Raw genomic sequence first — 16,466 nt, forward strand, 5'->3', positions numbered from 1 at the left:
AACTTAATCCCACATCTTAGTTTAAGCATAGAGAAAGCTCTATGGTTTAAGAATCTTGAGGGGAGGAATGGGCCAAGGCTAAAGAGCCAATGGTGACCTTTGACATCTTTGTTTTCTTAAGGCTCCCAATAGAAGAGGGAGCTGAGCTGTTTTGTTTTGGTTACCATACTCTAAACAGGTTACAAGCAAATCAAGGTCACTTAGATACATGTACACAGACTGCATTCAGGCATAAACAAGGCTTGCATGGCTTGCACTTGTTGTGTTGACAGTACACTTAGTGCATTACATTATGCATCTACGCAGGGCCATGAGTGGTAGGGACTTTGTACATGTATGATATGCACATTTCATGCAGAGCTGTCAAAAAAAGTCTCCCTGTTTCTGCTGAAAGTTCCCTGGAAATACACAAATCTGTCCATGTTCTGTAAACAAATTGAAAAACTCACAGATTATAGAAACATTGTCCCTGTTGTGTTGAAAGAATGTACAAGTGCATGTATTTCTAAATTCCTTTCTGGTTATTGTACAAAAATCTCCCTGATTACAAATTGAAAATGTTAACTGCTCTGTTACATGAGGTAGGGAAACATGTACAGACTGCCAAATGATAATAATAATAATAATAATAATAATAATAATAATAATAATAATAATAATAATAATAATAATAATAATAATAATAATAATAATAATAATAATAATAATAATAATAATAATAATAATAATAATAATAATAATAATAATAATAATAATAATAATAATAATAATAATAATAATAATAATAATAATAATAATAATAACCCGTTTTTATATAGCGCTTTTCACACCCGGAGGGCGTCCCAAAGCGCTTCACATTATTACCCCTGGTCACTGGGCCTTAAATCACTCCTTAAACCATCTCAGCTCCCTGGTTGGGAGTATACAGCCTTGTGCAACATTAATATCGGCTAAATCAATCACAAGAACCATCTCTGCCCTCACAGGTACCCATTTACCCCTGGGTGGAGAGAAGCAATTATAGTTAAGTGTCTTGCTCAGGGACACAAGTGTCACGACCGGGATTCGAACCCACACTCTGCTGAACAGAAACACCAGAGCTTGAGTTCGGTGTTCTTATCCACTCGGCCACGACACCCTGTGGACCTATATGTTCAGCTTTCCATCACAAAATGGATGGATGCTTCCAACATAAAATGGATCTTATTAGTGCTTTCCAACATTGGAATGCACTGATTTGAAAACAAAATGGTGCTGTTTTTGCTGAAACAGGAATGGACTGTATAATTTAAGGTATTTTCTGCTGAAAATAACACAAGTTTACTTGCATATTTTATTATAATTTCTTCATCTTGCCAAAGAACTCCTTAAAAAAAGCAAGCGACCATCAACAAATTGTCTCATGCATAGCGACTGGACACCTTTTACCTTGGAGGAAATAATGGCCTAGCTTTGAGGGAAACCATGCTTCCCCTCCAGTCAAACCCTGTTTCCTGCTGATGGGAGGGATATCTGTTTTAATTTGCTACTCCCGGGGTAACATTGGTACAGTAGGTCCATGGTCAGTCTCATAAATGTTTCTCTATCACATCTATCCCTCTACCCTAGGGCTGTTGATGTGACTGGTTATTAATAATACTGCTGTTTTCTGGTACGTTTACTACCAACAAACGCATATTTAATTGCTTAAAAGAATTGTACTGTGCACAAGTGTATATTTATCGGTTCACTGTCTCCACATCAGATACAAGTAAACATGCACAATTTCCCTTGACTGACCAATTACTTAAGTTTGCTTTGCAGAAAAATTTACTGAATTAGGATAGTGAATTTTTAACACAATACATTTTATTTATTCATTTTCAAAATAGGAGTTGGACAATTTTGTTTAGGTTATTTGGGTCATTTGGATCATAACTCTACTAGCACTGCGTGGGTGTTTCCATTGTTTGGGCACGGCTGTGGTAAACTAAAATGCAGAAATTGCAGATTCTGACATGAGTGATGCATTATAGTGTCGTTGGTTGGAAAAAACCTTCTCTGAAAATCTATAAAGGGCGTATTGTGATGGTCATGTAAGTAGAACAAATATAAAGCGTTCTTATCAAGATGGTCAGCAAGATGCAGTTGTAGTATGCGCATATTTTAAGACATGGTCAGAGTTGTTTTCGTACAACTGTAAGAGAATTCTCCATGAATGCATGGTTGCCTCTCATTCACTTAAAAAGATTTTGTTGAAACACTGGCAAGGAGAGGGGTGGGGGGAGGGGGGGTAGGTGGTTTAATCAGTGAATATCTTTGATGGCAAGACAAAATAATCGGACTTTGACCAAGGACTTCATACACTGTGTTAGACAGCTTCTTTCCAGCCTACTACTATAGGCCGCCATTGCTGATGTCAAACAACAGAATCAGGCAAGGGTGTCTGCGCATTGCATACCTCTCAGCCAATGATGATAGGTCTTCCTTTGACCTCAGTGTGGGAATCTGTTCAAGCGGGTGACGCCATTTGCAAAGTGTCTTTTTCTCTCCACTGCAGGAGGAAAGCCCTTAAACCAGTTGTTCATTTCACTCTATCTTGAGATGTCTATTGCCAAGCAATGCCTATCCTCTCATGTCCCCATTCCCTTTTTTGTTGTGTTGCCCTCTTTTTGTGGTTTCTTGGTGTCCACTTGGTTGTTTTGCATATATCCACCAGTTGTCATACCTCTGAAGGCCTCTTAAAGTATCGGTCACTTTCCGAGGAATCTTTCTACACACCAAAACTTTGTTATGCCATGCCATTAATGGCAACCCTCCTCTGTGTCCAAATCAGTGATTGCATTTCAACACTTATCCAGCATTTTATGGTTTACCCTGCGCTGTTGTGGTTCTTTTCTCTCTTGCTGAGTGGCCTTCTAATAAATGCTCAGCTCTTGGAAGATTCTGACATGTTTCCGGTTTGTTGACCCCTGTAGGTGTTTTCTTCTCTCTGTTAAAAGGAAAGGATTGGGCTTAGGAAGTTGGCTGTTGGTAAAAATTTCTTTTCTTTATTTTTCATAAATTGTTGTGAAACTAAAGATGGTGAGAAACGTCACACGGTTGTTTTTTCATGAAGGGCTACATAAAGTGGTAATAGCGGTCAATGACATTTACCATGAGGCCCTTCTTGTGCTTTATATTGCTGATAAAACAAACAGTTAAGTGTTCCAATATTATGGTAAGATTTTCCTCAAATAAGAATCCAGATGCAAATGATTATAAAATCATATAAAACACCATAAAAACAAAATTAGTGTTATTATCTGTTCTGGATTGGTATTTGTCTGTGGTGTGTTAATGTGTCTCCCAGTATCAGTTAGTATCGCCCAACTCCACGCTATCTTCCAATTGGTGTTTAATTGAGCTGAGGGTGATCCAATGATAAATTATTAGACTGTTTATGAAGCAATTAATTTCCCCCAGAGAGTGGTCTCATCTTTATTAACACATTGCTTAGTGTGGTGTGCACAGAGCAGCGGGCCAAGGTCCAATTTCAGCTAGCTGGGAACCAGGCAGGAGCATTGTGCATTGCATGGTGTTTTGGCTGGTAAGCTGTTTCAGCTTCAGAGCAGGACTTGTCGGTGCCTAATATACAATGTACTGTGTGCTGAAGCAGTTTTATATAGTTGGTTACTGATGTGGTTCATTCTTGTATTGGGCAAGGCATTTTTTCTCAGCATGGAGAAGGCATCTCTATGTTTTTAATTTATGGTGTGTCATGGCCGACCGCACCTGACTCCAGATCTTAGGTTACTGATCAGCAGAATGCAAGTTTAGAGTCATGAGCTTGACACATTTAAACCATTATTGCTCCATCTTCCTGCCCTAAATTGTAACATCTGAGAGTTTATGGATCCAGAGTAAAGGGGGGGGGGGCGGCTGCAGGCCAGCGAGCGATTTTGGAGGAATTTTCACGGTAATCAAATCTCATCCTGGGCTTTGTTGGATATGCCCATAATGCCTGTTGTTAAAGAGCTCACACAAAGTGATAATTATTACATGTAGCAAGTAATGTATTTCTCTCTTGAATTGTGCATTTTGTTTGTAGGCACTTCACATACCTCTTTAAAGTTGATGAAAAGGGCACTTGCAAAGTTGTCCTTTGATTGCCTGTAACATAGACTCAAAAAATTGATTAATTTCATTTACTAATTGATTTAGCCTTGAAACAGGTTTCTAGGTTGTACTGGGTGACATCCAGCATTGTACAGTGCTGGTGAGTGAGAGTGTTAAAAATTAGTCCAGAATTTTTACATTTTTACCTTTTATTCTGGGCCTACTTTTGAATTTTTTATTGTTGCAACAAAAAGAACAATACAGTTGAAAAAAAAAAAACATTTCAAAGGCAAAGAGTGAAATTTGCTTACAGATTTTTTTTTTTTCATGACCACTGCTTACCGGGACAAAGCAAAGGATCACCAACTTGCCGGCAATTCTTGTAAGCAGATGAGTTGTGCAACAATGTAAAACTATTGTTAACAAAAACAGGCAAAATCTTCTTGATCATTCGTAAAAATGCTTTTGCTTGTAAACACAACACACAACTTTCTGCTAAGCGTACATTGGCAAACAGCCTACAGGAATTTAGTTTTTTTTCCTCTTTTTTTCTTTTTCTTTTTAGCTCCACATTGGAGAACAAAAGTTTCTGGTGGTCACGATTTTCAGAAAGAAAAAATTATGATTTTAAATCTTATAGGCTCACATTGTACTTGGATGAACCATGCTCTATGGAATTAACTCAGTACTTTTTTTAAATGGAGGTCTCTGAATTTACTAAAGAAAAATAATAAAATCACTTTTGTAAGTAATTTGAAGTTATTAGGATGTCCTATGTCCAAACATAACACTGTAGCAGAAATGTAATGTACACCATAATCAATTGAATAGATCGGTTCATTCACATGGATACTTTGCATTTACAAAACATGCATCATGGACTTGTTTATGCACATTAACTCTATAAATAAACACAGCCCAGGGGAATAACCACATCAGGAACTATGCACATTAGCATACCAAGGTCATGGGTCATGATTTTTGCCCAGTCAAGCTTGTCTGGCCCACCACACAAACAGTGTACATGATAACCCATCTCACAGCCAGAGACTACACACCACATGCACCATACACACACACACACAGTAAACAGGATAATGATATGCATTGTGCATGCAAGGCTGCCCTTCCAACTTAGCCAACCCCTTCTACTACTCTGCATAATTACCAGCCCAGCTCTGTATAGGGTTGTCTATACCTACACAGCACTGTAGGTACTATTATCATAACATACAAGTGTACTGTACATTGGTACGCACAGTATATAAAAGAGCTCCGCGCTCTCTGAATTTAAGGACGTCCAAGTCCAGTTAGACCACTTTGGAAATGTGTGGACATCTTGCTTAAGGTAAGCATTGTTTATCTATCAAGGAATGAGTGTGTCTTGTACAGGTTTCAGGTGTAAATTGCTGCTTGTGTGGGTTGGTTCTTGTCCCGGTCTTTTCGTCCTATATCCCTCCCATTCATTGCACTGGGCTGTACAACCCCATGGAGAAAACAGTCTGACATGACCAGTCGGCCGACCCCTGTGCTAGGCTATTGACGCTGTGTGCATTTTGATTGGCTAAACACGCACACAGGGTACTGTGCAGAGAGCTGTGTTCTCAGCCTGTGTGTTGTCGGTGCCTGTCATGCCTGTGCTGTAATATGTATACAGTACACAGTGCACATAGGCAGTTGGCTTGCAAGCCTGGGATCAGCGTTTCTAGAATAATAATGGTTAACATTGTCAAGTGAAATACGCCATTCCTAGGATCCCTGTACGATTGGGCGACATCAATCGGTCAGTTTGTATCAGAGTTTTTGTAGCCGTATGTAGGCATCACATAGAGGGATGTATTTGGTAAGTAAACGAAGGAATTCACAGACTAGATCTGAAGAGAATAATTGAGTTAGTATAGTATTGCATTACACACCATACATGTACATAGTACGTGACACTGTTCATGTACATGTACATGTATGGTCAGTTTGTCCGTCCCGGCATACATTGTTGATCGAGAGGATATAGGTTGTTAGCATGAAGATGTGGCTTTCGTTCAACATAGAGCAATGGTTAAACTGTCTTACTACTTGAACTGAAGTCAACATTTTTGCCTCGCACACACCCAGTGAGGACAATTATAGTAATGGCTTGTTTGATAAAATTAATCATCAACACGTGTAGACTTTGTTAGTATACAAAGTTTGTTTTTTAAATTTAATTGGTAATAATTGCTGTTATGTTGTTGGATCAACTTGTTGTTTTTTAGAATAAATGATTGTATATATTTACGTTTAAAGACACAGTACTCTCTTTTTAAAGGAGTTTTTAAAGGGCTTGTTTTCTAAGTGCAATTCGTATATTATGTGACAATGACGGATATATTTTCTTAAATGAACATCCAATGCACTCAATAGGAACAACAAATCAATAGTCATAAGAACATAATGCCAGATGATTGAATGCATTGGGCATTCAATCATAGAGCAACAATAATTGTTATACCTCGGTAATAAATTGAGAAGTTTGATTGGTCCAAAACCAATCACGTGATGTGATGGTACATGCGTTTTTGTTTACCGGTGTACATTACCTTGATCTTTTCCATCGTTGGTTGATTTCAAGCGCTTTGTAAGAAACAGCTGTGGGTTTGAGGGAATAGTTAAGATTGTTTCGTAATATACTCTGTCGTAATCATATGTTTGAAGATGACAACAGAACTTCGCCTCGGGGACATTTTCCCCCTGGGGTGTACAAAACGCCATGGACCCCCGTCACAGCGTGCAACAATTGTATAATGGATGTAGGAAGAAATGTAGTCTGTCATTACTGGACATCATATTATCAATGAAGTCTGTGAGGTCATTAAGGATTATCATAATCCTAAATGACCCTCACAGGTTTCAAGAGGAGCCATTTCCACCAAGCCAATTCCGAGGTAGCAAAACCGCTGGATATTCCTGGGGCCTTAAAACCCCACCGCCACACCATGTTAATTTCACATTCAATGAGATTTCACATCGGACAAATTTTAACGTACAGCGCGCCACAGTGTCAAGTCGTCTTTTTTGTCTCTCGAGACTCTACAAACAACGTATGGATGGGTCCAGATTCCGGACACTATCAAAATCAGAAGTTGAACTTTCCTGGTAATTTGCTGGGATATTTGTCTAGTGTGAAAGGGGCTTTACATGTTCCTATTTTATTATGTGGTTCAAACACGTAGGTACTTGTAGTAGCTGCATTGGCAAATTCTAGGTGCTCTTTTACGGTTACAAAATAACACTTATCCATGTCCATCATCTAGTTTTTTTTAGCACTTGGCCAGTAACTCCACTGCCAAACAAGTTCTGCTGTTTAATGTGTTTTGTTTTTCTCTGAACACAAACTTTTGAAGGATTACCCAATCCACTAAATTTGTAAGTTAAATAAAGGGCATATCTTTCGTAATTGCTCCAAAAATTAATGAAGAGGCAGTGCATATTGAGAAACAAATCACTTTAAAGGAATGTGGTTTTACAGAGAGAGATTAAACAACTTTACAAATTATGAGAAACTTTCTGCGTTTAAAGCTGCAAGTTTCTATTTTAGCCCATCTTTTAGCAAATCTACGTACGACCCGCATAATGATGTTGTTTCACTTAACAGTCACCTCCATTTAGCGGTCGTGGGCAAACCCATTGAGTCAACTTGTTTGGCTGAACTTGGGAGCCTTGCTTAATGGATCATGCGACGTACACAAATACTGCTGGAGGAAGTGAGGGAATGTTGTTTGTTTTCAATGCTGCCCACGCATTACATGTACAGGGTGTACATATCAAAATATCTGGGGCAAGACTCCAGTGCAGCGAGTTCTTGAGATGTAGCTTTACATTTTTCGTGGACTGGAAGTACATTTTAACTTCCTTTTTACGTTTTAAAAAACAATTGAACTGTTGTGTGAATTTATTTGACAGTTTCTGTGGACTGAATGATATCTGTAAAATCAGAGTCAAATTTCACGAAGCTGCTTTTAAAATAAGCTTTAGAAATTGTTGCTGAGCAATTTTTCGCTTAGCCAAAATGAGCACGATACCAGTGAGTCACAGGATGTGAGATGGAAATTTTACAATGTAGATGGTAGGTTTTAGTGTAGCGTCAGATACAGCTCTATAAAACTAGGCCCAGGTTTCCCAATTCCCTTCCAGAGGTGTAATTGGACATCTTTAAATAAATAGGAAACTTTTGATCATTGAAATAATTGCCCTCACTTTGAAATGATAAATAGACTAAAACCGCAACCACAATGTTAAAGTATTTATGGGATGTTTATCGTTGACTGAGATGAATTGTGGTTGAAATGCCATTGTTTGTTTGGAATGCATCACTTTTTTCAGGTCGGAGAGTAGACCTCAGATTGAGGTCATAGAAACCATTCAGCAGAGTTATTTTTTCTTGTAAGCTAATAGTTGCTTGGGACCAGTCTAAGATAATAGTATGTACTTCATTGCACTTGTTTCTGCTAAGCCACGATTTGCTTTTTTATGGTTGGCTAAGATGAGCATTGTGTCTGCTCAAGTTGTGGCTACATAACGCTATCACAAATCAGAACGCGATTTTCCAAGTTGTGTTAGTTTGACAGATTCAGTACAAACCTCTGCCCAAACAAAATAAAATTACTGGCTAAGTAACAGATCCTTATGATGTGTTCGTTATAGTTTCCAGATCCCGAAGGATTTTGGTGTGAAGGGAAAGGAAAAACCATTCAGGTCAGGAGAAATTTAGCCACAAAATGTCTTCGATTTGAGATGCCCCTTCAAAAAAAACAATATGATTGGATGATGGCAAGGTGCAAGGAACCCTATTGAACCATGCTAGCCATTAAGCCCCCCTGCCTGAGGCATTAATAACATTGAAGTGAAAAGCCGGGAGTTGATTCAGAAGACTTTTTAATCTCAGTATTTAGAATGCAGCTTTAGATGGATTAGGAAGTGAAGTGAATGAGAAGAGGACGAGTGGGGGAGAAACAATTTCTAGATCAGCTCCCTTTGGAATTTCATTTCGCGGCGGCGCGCTGCTCGCTTGAAATGAGGCTAAGCGTTTGTTGCTAAAAGTTTACAGCCTCACTCTAACTGCATCCCCGTCATATGAACTCCAGATTCAATTTTCCCCTTCTCTTTTCCGTCACTAAGGCCATGTTCTGACTTAAACCGTATTAACTTTACGAGGAGCAGGGGGCAGTCACAAAAATACAGCTACTTTGCGTTCAGCAGGCCTGGAATTACATGATACCCATGGAAGTCGATGCCCTTCCAACTGGGCTGGCCGTGGTGCCCCTCGAAAAAAATTTTTTATCTAGGGTCGTTACCATGATACCTACAAAATGTGTATATATTTCAACACATGAGGATTAGACTAAGAGTAGAATGCATGGAGATAGCACGTTTAAAACGTGAACATTAATGTAAAGTGATTTTGCGTGTTGCAAATGAAAAGTACCTGTAGTTTTCCCAATTTTGTTTTGCTGTGCAGTTGCAATCTGATAACATACAATGTATTAACCGGGGCTTTACTTGTTGTGCCACTCTCTTTAAATTTGACGAAGGCGGGGCTAGAACTTGCTTTCCCTAATCCAAATATTTTGTTGGTGCTGGCTTCTGAATCTGATTCGTGAGGAGGTTGACATAACTCTATTGTTAATCCATGCAAGTCTAAACTACGGCAGAGACGTGTGTTTATATTAAACAGGTACAATGCTCTCACTCTCTGTCTCTCAGGGTCCGGCTAGAGCGCCTTGATCTATGGAATTGCTAGCCCTTTTCAGCCACAGTCCCCAAGGCTTTGAATGAAAGAGTAGCCTTTTTAAAAGATTTTGTTCTATCATCTTCGGCTTGAATTTCTTTTTGATTGAATGGAGATACTCACTCCATATTAATAGTCTTTTCAAAACTTGCCAGTTGATGGATCACCATCTATTTTCTCTGTTTGTGAAGCAAATTGGGATTGCAACTGAATAAGCACAGTTTTGTTATTATGATCAGTTAATGAGATGTATCAGTTTGGTGGCATTTAATGGCAGTCGTCACAAATGTGTCGGTATGAATTATTTATGTCTCACTAATTATAATATTTGTAACTTACAATACAGTTGAATGATATAGTTTTTATTCAAATATCAAGTACATGTATGAAGTTAAAAATCATTGTACCATTATTAAAAAAAGGAGTTGAAAATGTGCGTCATTAAGAACAATTTAAAGTAAACAACTTTGAATAATAACTCTGAAAGTATATAAAAGTACATGTACAAGTGATATTTCAGCCTAGATTTTTATGATCTAGTGAAACATTCCATAAAAAAAAAAAAAAACATTTCTTTATTATTTGGGTATGTCTACCAGTACCTTTGAATTGCCATAAATGTTTATGTGAATGCACGCGTTATTTCCACTGGCCTGGTTGCTTGGTTTTTGAAAGGGCAAGCATGCAAGGCATTTTCTCCGAAGTAGAGGGCACCCTACTATGCGGAAATTGTACATTTCTACTAGTGTGTTTTAATGGCACCAAGGCAATGATCAGGGGGCACGGTGGCAATTGTCTTTGAAGCCTAGTAGGCTTTGTGAAGTATCAGGCCTGCATTCAAAGACAACCAGATAAAAATAATGTAGATGTGTCTTTCAAAGGAGCAAGATGACCCATGTCCGTAATTAGAAAGCTCTTCCATTAGAAAATCAGGATATCGATGCGGGGGCGATTTCAAGGAAAAGACTGAGACCATGGCAACGGAGAGGCCATGGCTTCCAACGTTTGAGGCCTGGGTTGTACATTACAAATGTACTTACATGACATGTACTTGCATTTATAAATCATGAACTGAGTGTTAAAACCATGAACTTTATTAGTACACTCAGGCACCAACGCGTTTTTACCCTTGTGAAGGACACTCTATGAGGAAACTAAAGGGGGCACTGAGGCAATGACCAGGGGCAGCGGAGTCAATTGCCTCCATTATCAGGCCTGTACACGTTAATGTTTTACAACGGTAGACATGGAATGAACTGAGCCCCAGTTTTTCTTGCAGGTATTGCCAGTTTCAATCTGATGCACTTTATCGTCATTTTTAGGCGCCAAGGACTTCACTCAAGAGTTTTCTTTTGTGGAATCATATTGAGTTGAGTTTGATTTCATTTGTATCAGGGTCCTCTCAATCTGTATCAGGGACACCGAAATTTTTTATACACAAAGCCTAATGTTTGGCTCCTTTGAAGCCATTATACACTTTCGGAACAGAAAAAAAAAAAAAAAAGTTCACAGATTTACAAATAACTTACAGGGTTTACAGAAGGTAATGGTAAAAGACTTCTCTTGAAATATTAATCCATGAAATGCTTTACTTTTTGAGAAAACATTTAAACAATTATCAATTCTCGACAACGAGAATTACGGATTTATATTAAACGCATGTCATGACATTGCGAAACGTGCGGAAACAAGGGTGGGTTTTCCCGTTATTTTCTCCCGACTCTGATGACCGATTGAGCCTAAATTTTCACAGGTTTGTTGTTTTATAAAGTTGTGATACACGACGTATGGGCCTGGACAACACTGTTTACCGAAAGTGTCCACTGGCTTTAAGGGCAGGGCAGTTTTTTGCTTAGGGCACCCTCATGAGGGAAATTTAAGCCAGGTAGTACTGTGCTTATCGTTTTTTTAAGCAACATTTCAACATGAATTTTTGTGACATTGTACAGTGTTAGTTTGTAAACATGTAGATCAGCAACTTAACCATTACAATGTTACACATATGTTTGTACCGGTATGTCAAATCTTTTTGACAGCAATATATAATATAAATCTCCATAATGGGATGCAGTATCCCACTCTCTGACTCTTATACACACACAATGCAGCATGGACATGACCAATATGACATGTCACTTGCACCATGGACATCGGTGTTAGGAGGCACAGTGAGTACTGCCCCGTAACAGCAGTGGGACATTGATCACACTAGTATTGATTTCATAATGCATTGGTGGAATGCGAGGCGGTCGCTGTGGTGGGCCTTTATAGCACCCACTGGAGCAACACACCACCTCACAGCTGTTCTAAGCTTAGAATCTGCTTGCTAAGCAGTTATGGTGAACTGGCAAGGAATTTCACTGACTCCATGTAAGCAATTACATGCCTCTGTTGCCTTGCTGGTCCCAATTTACTAAAGCTGGTTAACACCAAATTTACTATAGAAAGAAAAACTCTGGTTAGGATACAGTAATGTAAGTTACATCAGGCAAAACACCAAGCAACTTGTGGCTTAGTTCTCATTCACCTCCCTTGCAACTCTATACAGTGTATGTAAAGCCCAGTTCATTCTTCCTTCCAATGCGAATGCGAACGCGTTGTTATGTGAATTTGACGTTACAACTCTGTTTTCGCTGCGATATTCGCAAGAAAGTTGAGCAAAACTCAACTGCTGCGACTTACAGGGTCTATGTACTTTTTGTAAACTGACAAAAAACACAACGTCCACAGATCTTCACTTAACTTTCACAGTTTGAAGAAGATAATGATAGTAGAAAGCACTCCTGGAAATATTACTCGCTGAGGTGCTGTAGTTTTTGACAAAATTAGTAAAACAATGTCAAGAAAATAATTTGAAAAATTATTTTAGCATTTAAAAACGTATTTTCAAACAAATTTTCATGACATTGTTGTACTCATTTCTCAAAAATTACAGCACCTCGGCATCTAATATTTTAAGGTACGCTTTCTACTATCATTCAAACGGTGTAAGTTTGATGTAAATCTGTGGACATTGTGTTTTGTGTTACAAAAAGTACCCAAATCCTTTAACTTAACTCCCCAGGCCGTTTTGTCTTTAAAGGGACCTCAATCCTCCAATATTCTCTTCTCCTGTGTCACTTACACATGTAACACACCAAACTGTTTGGGTTTGGACAAGATTGGAACACATGAGCCAGGTATTTAAGCAAATTTGTCTGAATCCTTCATTTCAGCAAAGAGGATATGAAGAATACAACAGTATGTGAATGATAAGGTTTATGTTTTCTCCTAAATTCTGTCCCCTGTTTTACCCTTATCATTTATTGAAACTGTATTTCAAAAACCAAAATCACATTTCTGTGACGTCATGCTAAATAAATACTCATAGGAAATATCGTTCCACATGAAGGGGGCTATCTTTTAGAGACACCATTGTCGCAATTTGCAAGTGTTTAAGGGCAATTTGACTTGCTTCATGCATCACCTGTTATTGACCGGACAATTTCATGCTTGAAATCGCTTATGGAAAAATCAATTTTGTGGGGAAAGATAAAACTGGTTAGATTCACGTCTCTTAAAGAAATGCCTGTTAAAAACGATTTGAGAAAAACGCCCTGGATTTTTTCTTTCCAATTTCGTCTTTCAAGCTCATTTGTTCGTTGCATTTCAATATTATTTGATGAAATCCTTTTGTTCGTTTGTTTTTCTCTTTTCATTTTTGTCCCCATTTTTTTCCCTTTAGGCGCAGCATTCAACAACTGACTTGTGTTCAATGAGGCAAAAAATATTTAAGACCCGCGCACTAATGCGGAGCATGGTGCAGAATAAAGACAAGTTAAAGAGGCCAACCTTGGGTCTCTACTTATCTTGTTCTGGTTGCCATGGCAATCAATAATTCTTCTCCGGAGAGATTGTTCACACAAGGCATCAGAGATCGTGCTGTGCAAATTGCATCACCTAATTAAAAAACGCTACTTCGTTAATTACATCCCCTGTACAAAGAGACAGATACGTGTGCGTATCTGCCACAAGAAAAAGGAACAAATTGAACGGCAGAGTTGAATTTGCTCACAAGCTAAAATTAGTATTTTTTTGTAGAGTTGAATGTAGAAGCCAACATGGGGCCTAACAACTACCAAGCTTGAGTCATTTGTCGCTTAACAAGGTGTCTTTAAATGTCACAACAATTTGCAAGCTGACACGTTATTAAACCAGTTTTCCCACCTTCAGTTGCTATGGTGATATGATAATGCATCTTTTGTTGACGACACTACTGTGTCCCCCCCCCCCCTCCCCACCCCCGTTATTCGTACTGCATGTAGTTCCACAAATCAATAAGCCGCTAACTGTACCATGCAACAAAGCGCACCCATTGGATTAAATCTGGCGCACTTCCTTAAATACCTGCAATAAAGCAGTCTTCATTTTGGCTGCTGAATCGTAATTGATGGTCAGCTGTGTTTGCTCGCATTCAGTAAGTTTTTATATTGTACGTTGTATGTGCATTTAAAGGCGGAATTACTGCTTGCATGCTGGAGATTCCTTGTGGTTGACATGTGAGTGAACATGTCTCAGAACCACAAAAGGGGATCAGTTTGGCTCAGTGGTTTCATTTCTTGCCTTTCACCTCTTACGGACCATGGTGAATCCCAATTTGGATCTGGAGCCTTGCATAGGGATTGGGTTTTCAGTACCTACCTTTTCTTAGGTGTGTTAAGCATATAAAATGTAGGAATCACCAAGTGAGGATATCAAAAGTACCTGTATACCATGCCTTTTAACTACTGAGTGGTCTTTATTAGTACAGTGGGAGTGTTGTAAATATTTAATTTGTTGAATGAAAGTAAACCATGTTTTTATCATTGCTTACTGTGTGCTGTTGACACACTTAAAATCCCTCCAGTCATTTAATATCGGACAAGTCTGGGCGGAATAAGTGCTTTGGGGAAAAAAAGGCCTCAGGTAATTTTTGGGGTTGTGAGGACAGTTTTAGACTGGCCCGTTTTATGTGTTGATATCCAAGCTGTGTTATGTTCATGGTACCTGGATGTCTTCTGGACACCATGCTTGGAAGTAAGACACCAAGGTACATTTTTTTCCGTTTCAACATGTGAAAGCAATAGTAGGAGAGCAGTTTAGACACCCTTTTCCCACCTACTTTACCGCAAATTAAGGCACCCTGTTTATAAATTTTGACCGACACCTTTGTATTCGAGATGCCGGTGAGAAAGATGGCAGATGTGTGAAGATTCTCGAGGGAAGTATGGAGTGCCCGGATTTTCATTTCAGACTTCTTAATTGCACCACCTCGATTGAAATTGAATGAAAGAGTTTTTTGCAGATGAATATTGCAAGTGTACAGTTTGCTGTATACAGTAAAACCTGAACAAGATGACTACTAGTAGGATTTTAAAACAATATCACAAAGGCTGAGTCTACATGGAGTTAGTTGTCTACTTCTGACCCTTCTTCTGTTCGTTGGCCTTGTGGCTGTCGTGATTCCTGCAAGGACAAGTGCATTTATTACCGCAGACGCCTCATCAATATTCATCAATTGAAGAGCACCCGCAACGCTTTTAATCTTGAGCCTACTGCGAGGTTTGTTACAACCGCTGTTAACCAACTGGTTTAACCAACTGGTTAACATTTTATACTCTGGGCAATCTCCGCTGATTGGGTTTCGATGACCTTAACCGGAGGGTAAAGTGTCTGATGGCTAGAAGTCTCACAACAAGACTTTAAGGTTGGAGGCTGACATGACATGACTTTGGGTTGTGTAACCTCAAGTGAGTATTATAAGAGCTATATTACATGTTGCTAGTGCAGGAAATGTGAAAGGTCAAGTGTTCTTATATGAATATAGTTGTCATTCTGTCAGGGTTTTATTAGGGTATAGAATGCTAGATGATCTTGTCAGTTCTTGTGTCTAAAGGTTCAAAATGAAAAGCTGTTTGTTGGACTGCCCAGATCTTGTCAGAGAACCTCTTTAATCTACTACCCTGTGATGAAAGTTCACCTCGACCATGATGTGGTCAGCTTGTTGTATAATTCCATGGACGGTACACCTCCATCCTTGGATTGTGACATCAGACATGCACCCGTTACATGTACATGACGGATTACATGTGCTTGGGTAAAGTTGAACACTCCACGCAGGGGTCACTGATGGGCCTACCTTCCCTTTTTAAGCTTATGTTCAGCTGGTCTCTCAGATTTGTAAGTTCCTCTTCAGATTCCTTGGATTAGCTAAAGCCAGTTTATATTTTCAGTTTAAAGACAGTGGACACTATTAGTAATTGTCTAAGACTAGCCTTCACAGTTGGTATATCTCAACATATACATAAAATTACAAACCTGTGAAAATTTGAGCTCAATCGGTCATCGAAGTTGCGAGATAATAATGAAAGAAAAATAACCCTTGTTACACGAAGTGTGTTTAGATGGTTGATGTCGAGACCTCAAGTTCTAAATCTGAGGTCTCGAAAACAAATTTGTGGAAAATTACTTCTTTCTCAAAAACTATGGCACTTCAGAGGAAGCCGTTTCTCACAATGTTTTATACCATCAACCTCTCCCCATTACTCGTCACCAAGAAAGGTTTTATGCCAATAATTATTTTGAGTAATTACCAATAGCGTCCACT

General features: G+C 38.8%; 1 protein-coding gene across 1 annotated transcript in view; it reads left to right on the forward strand.

Moving 5' to 3' along the window:
* Positions 1-5,153: 5,153 nt before the first annotated feature.
* LOC117292181 (trinucleotide repeat-containing gene 6C protein-like) overlaps positions 5,154-16,466 on the forward strand; it is a 46,194-nt gene continuing 34,881 nt past the window's right edge. The window contains exon 1 of the mRNA XM_033774123.1: positions 5,154-5,425. The gene's annotated coding sequence lies outside the window, so the exon portion shown is untranslated. The remainder of the gene's footprint in view (positions 5,426-16,466) is intronic.

Source organism: Asterias rubens, chromosome 7 (assembly GCF_902459465.1).
Source record: "Asterias rubens chromosome 7, eAstRub1.3, whole genome shotgun sequence".
Taxonomy (NCBI): Eukaryota; Metazoa; Echinodermata; class Asteroidea; order Forcipulatida; family Asteriidae; genus Asterias; species Asterias rubens.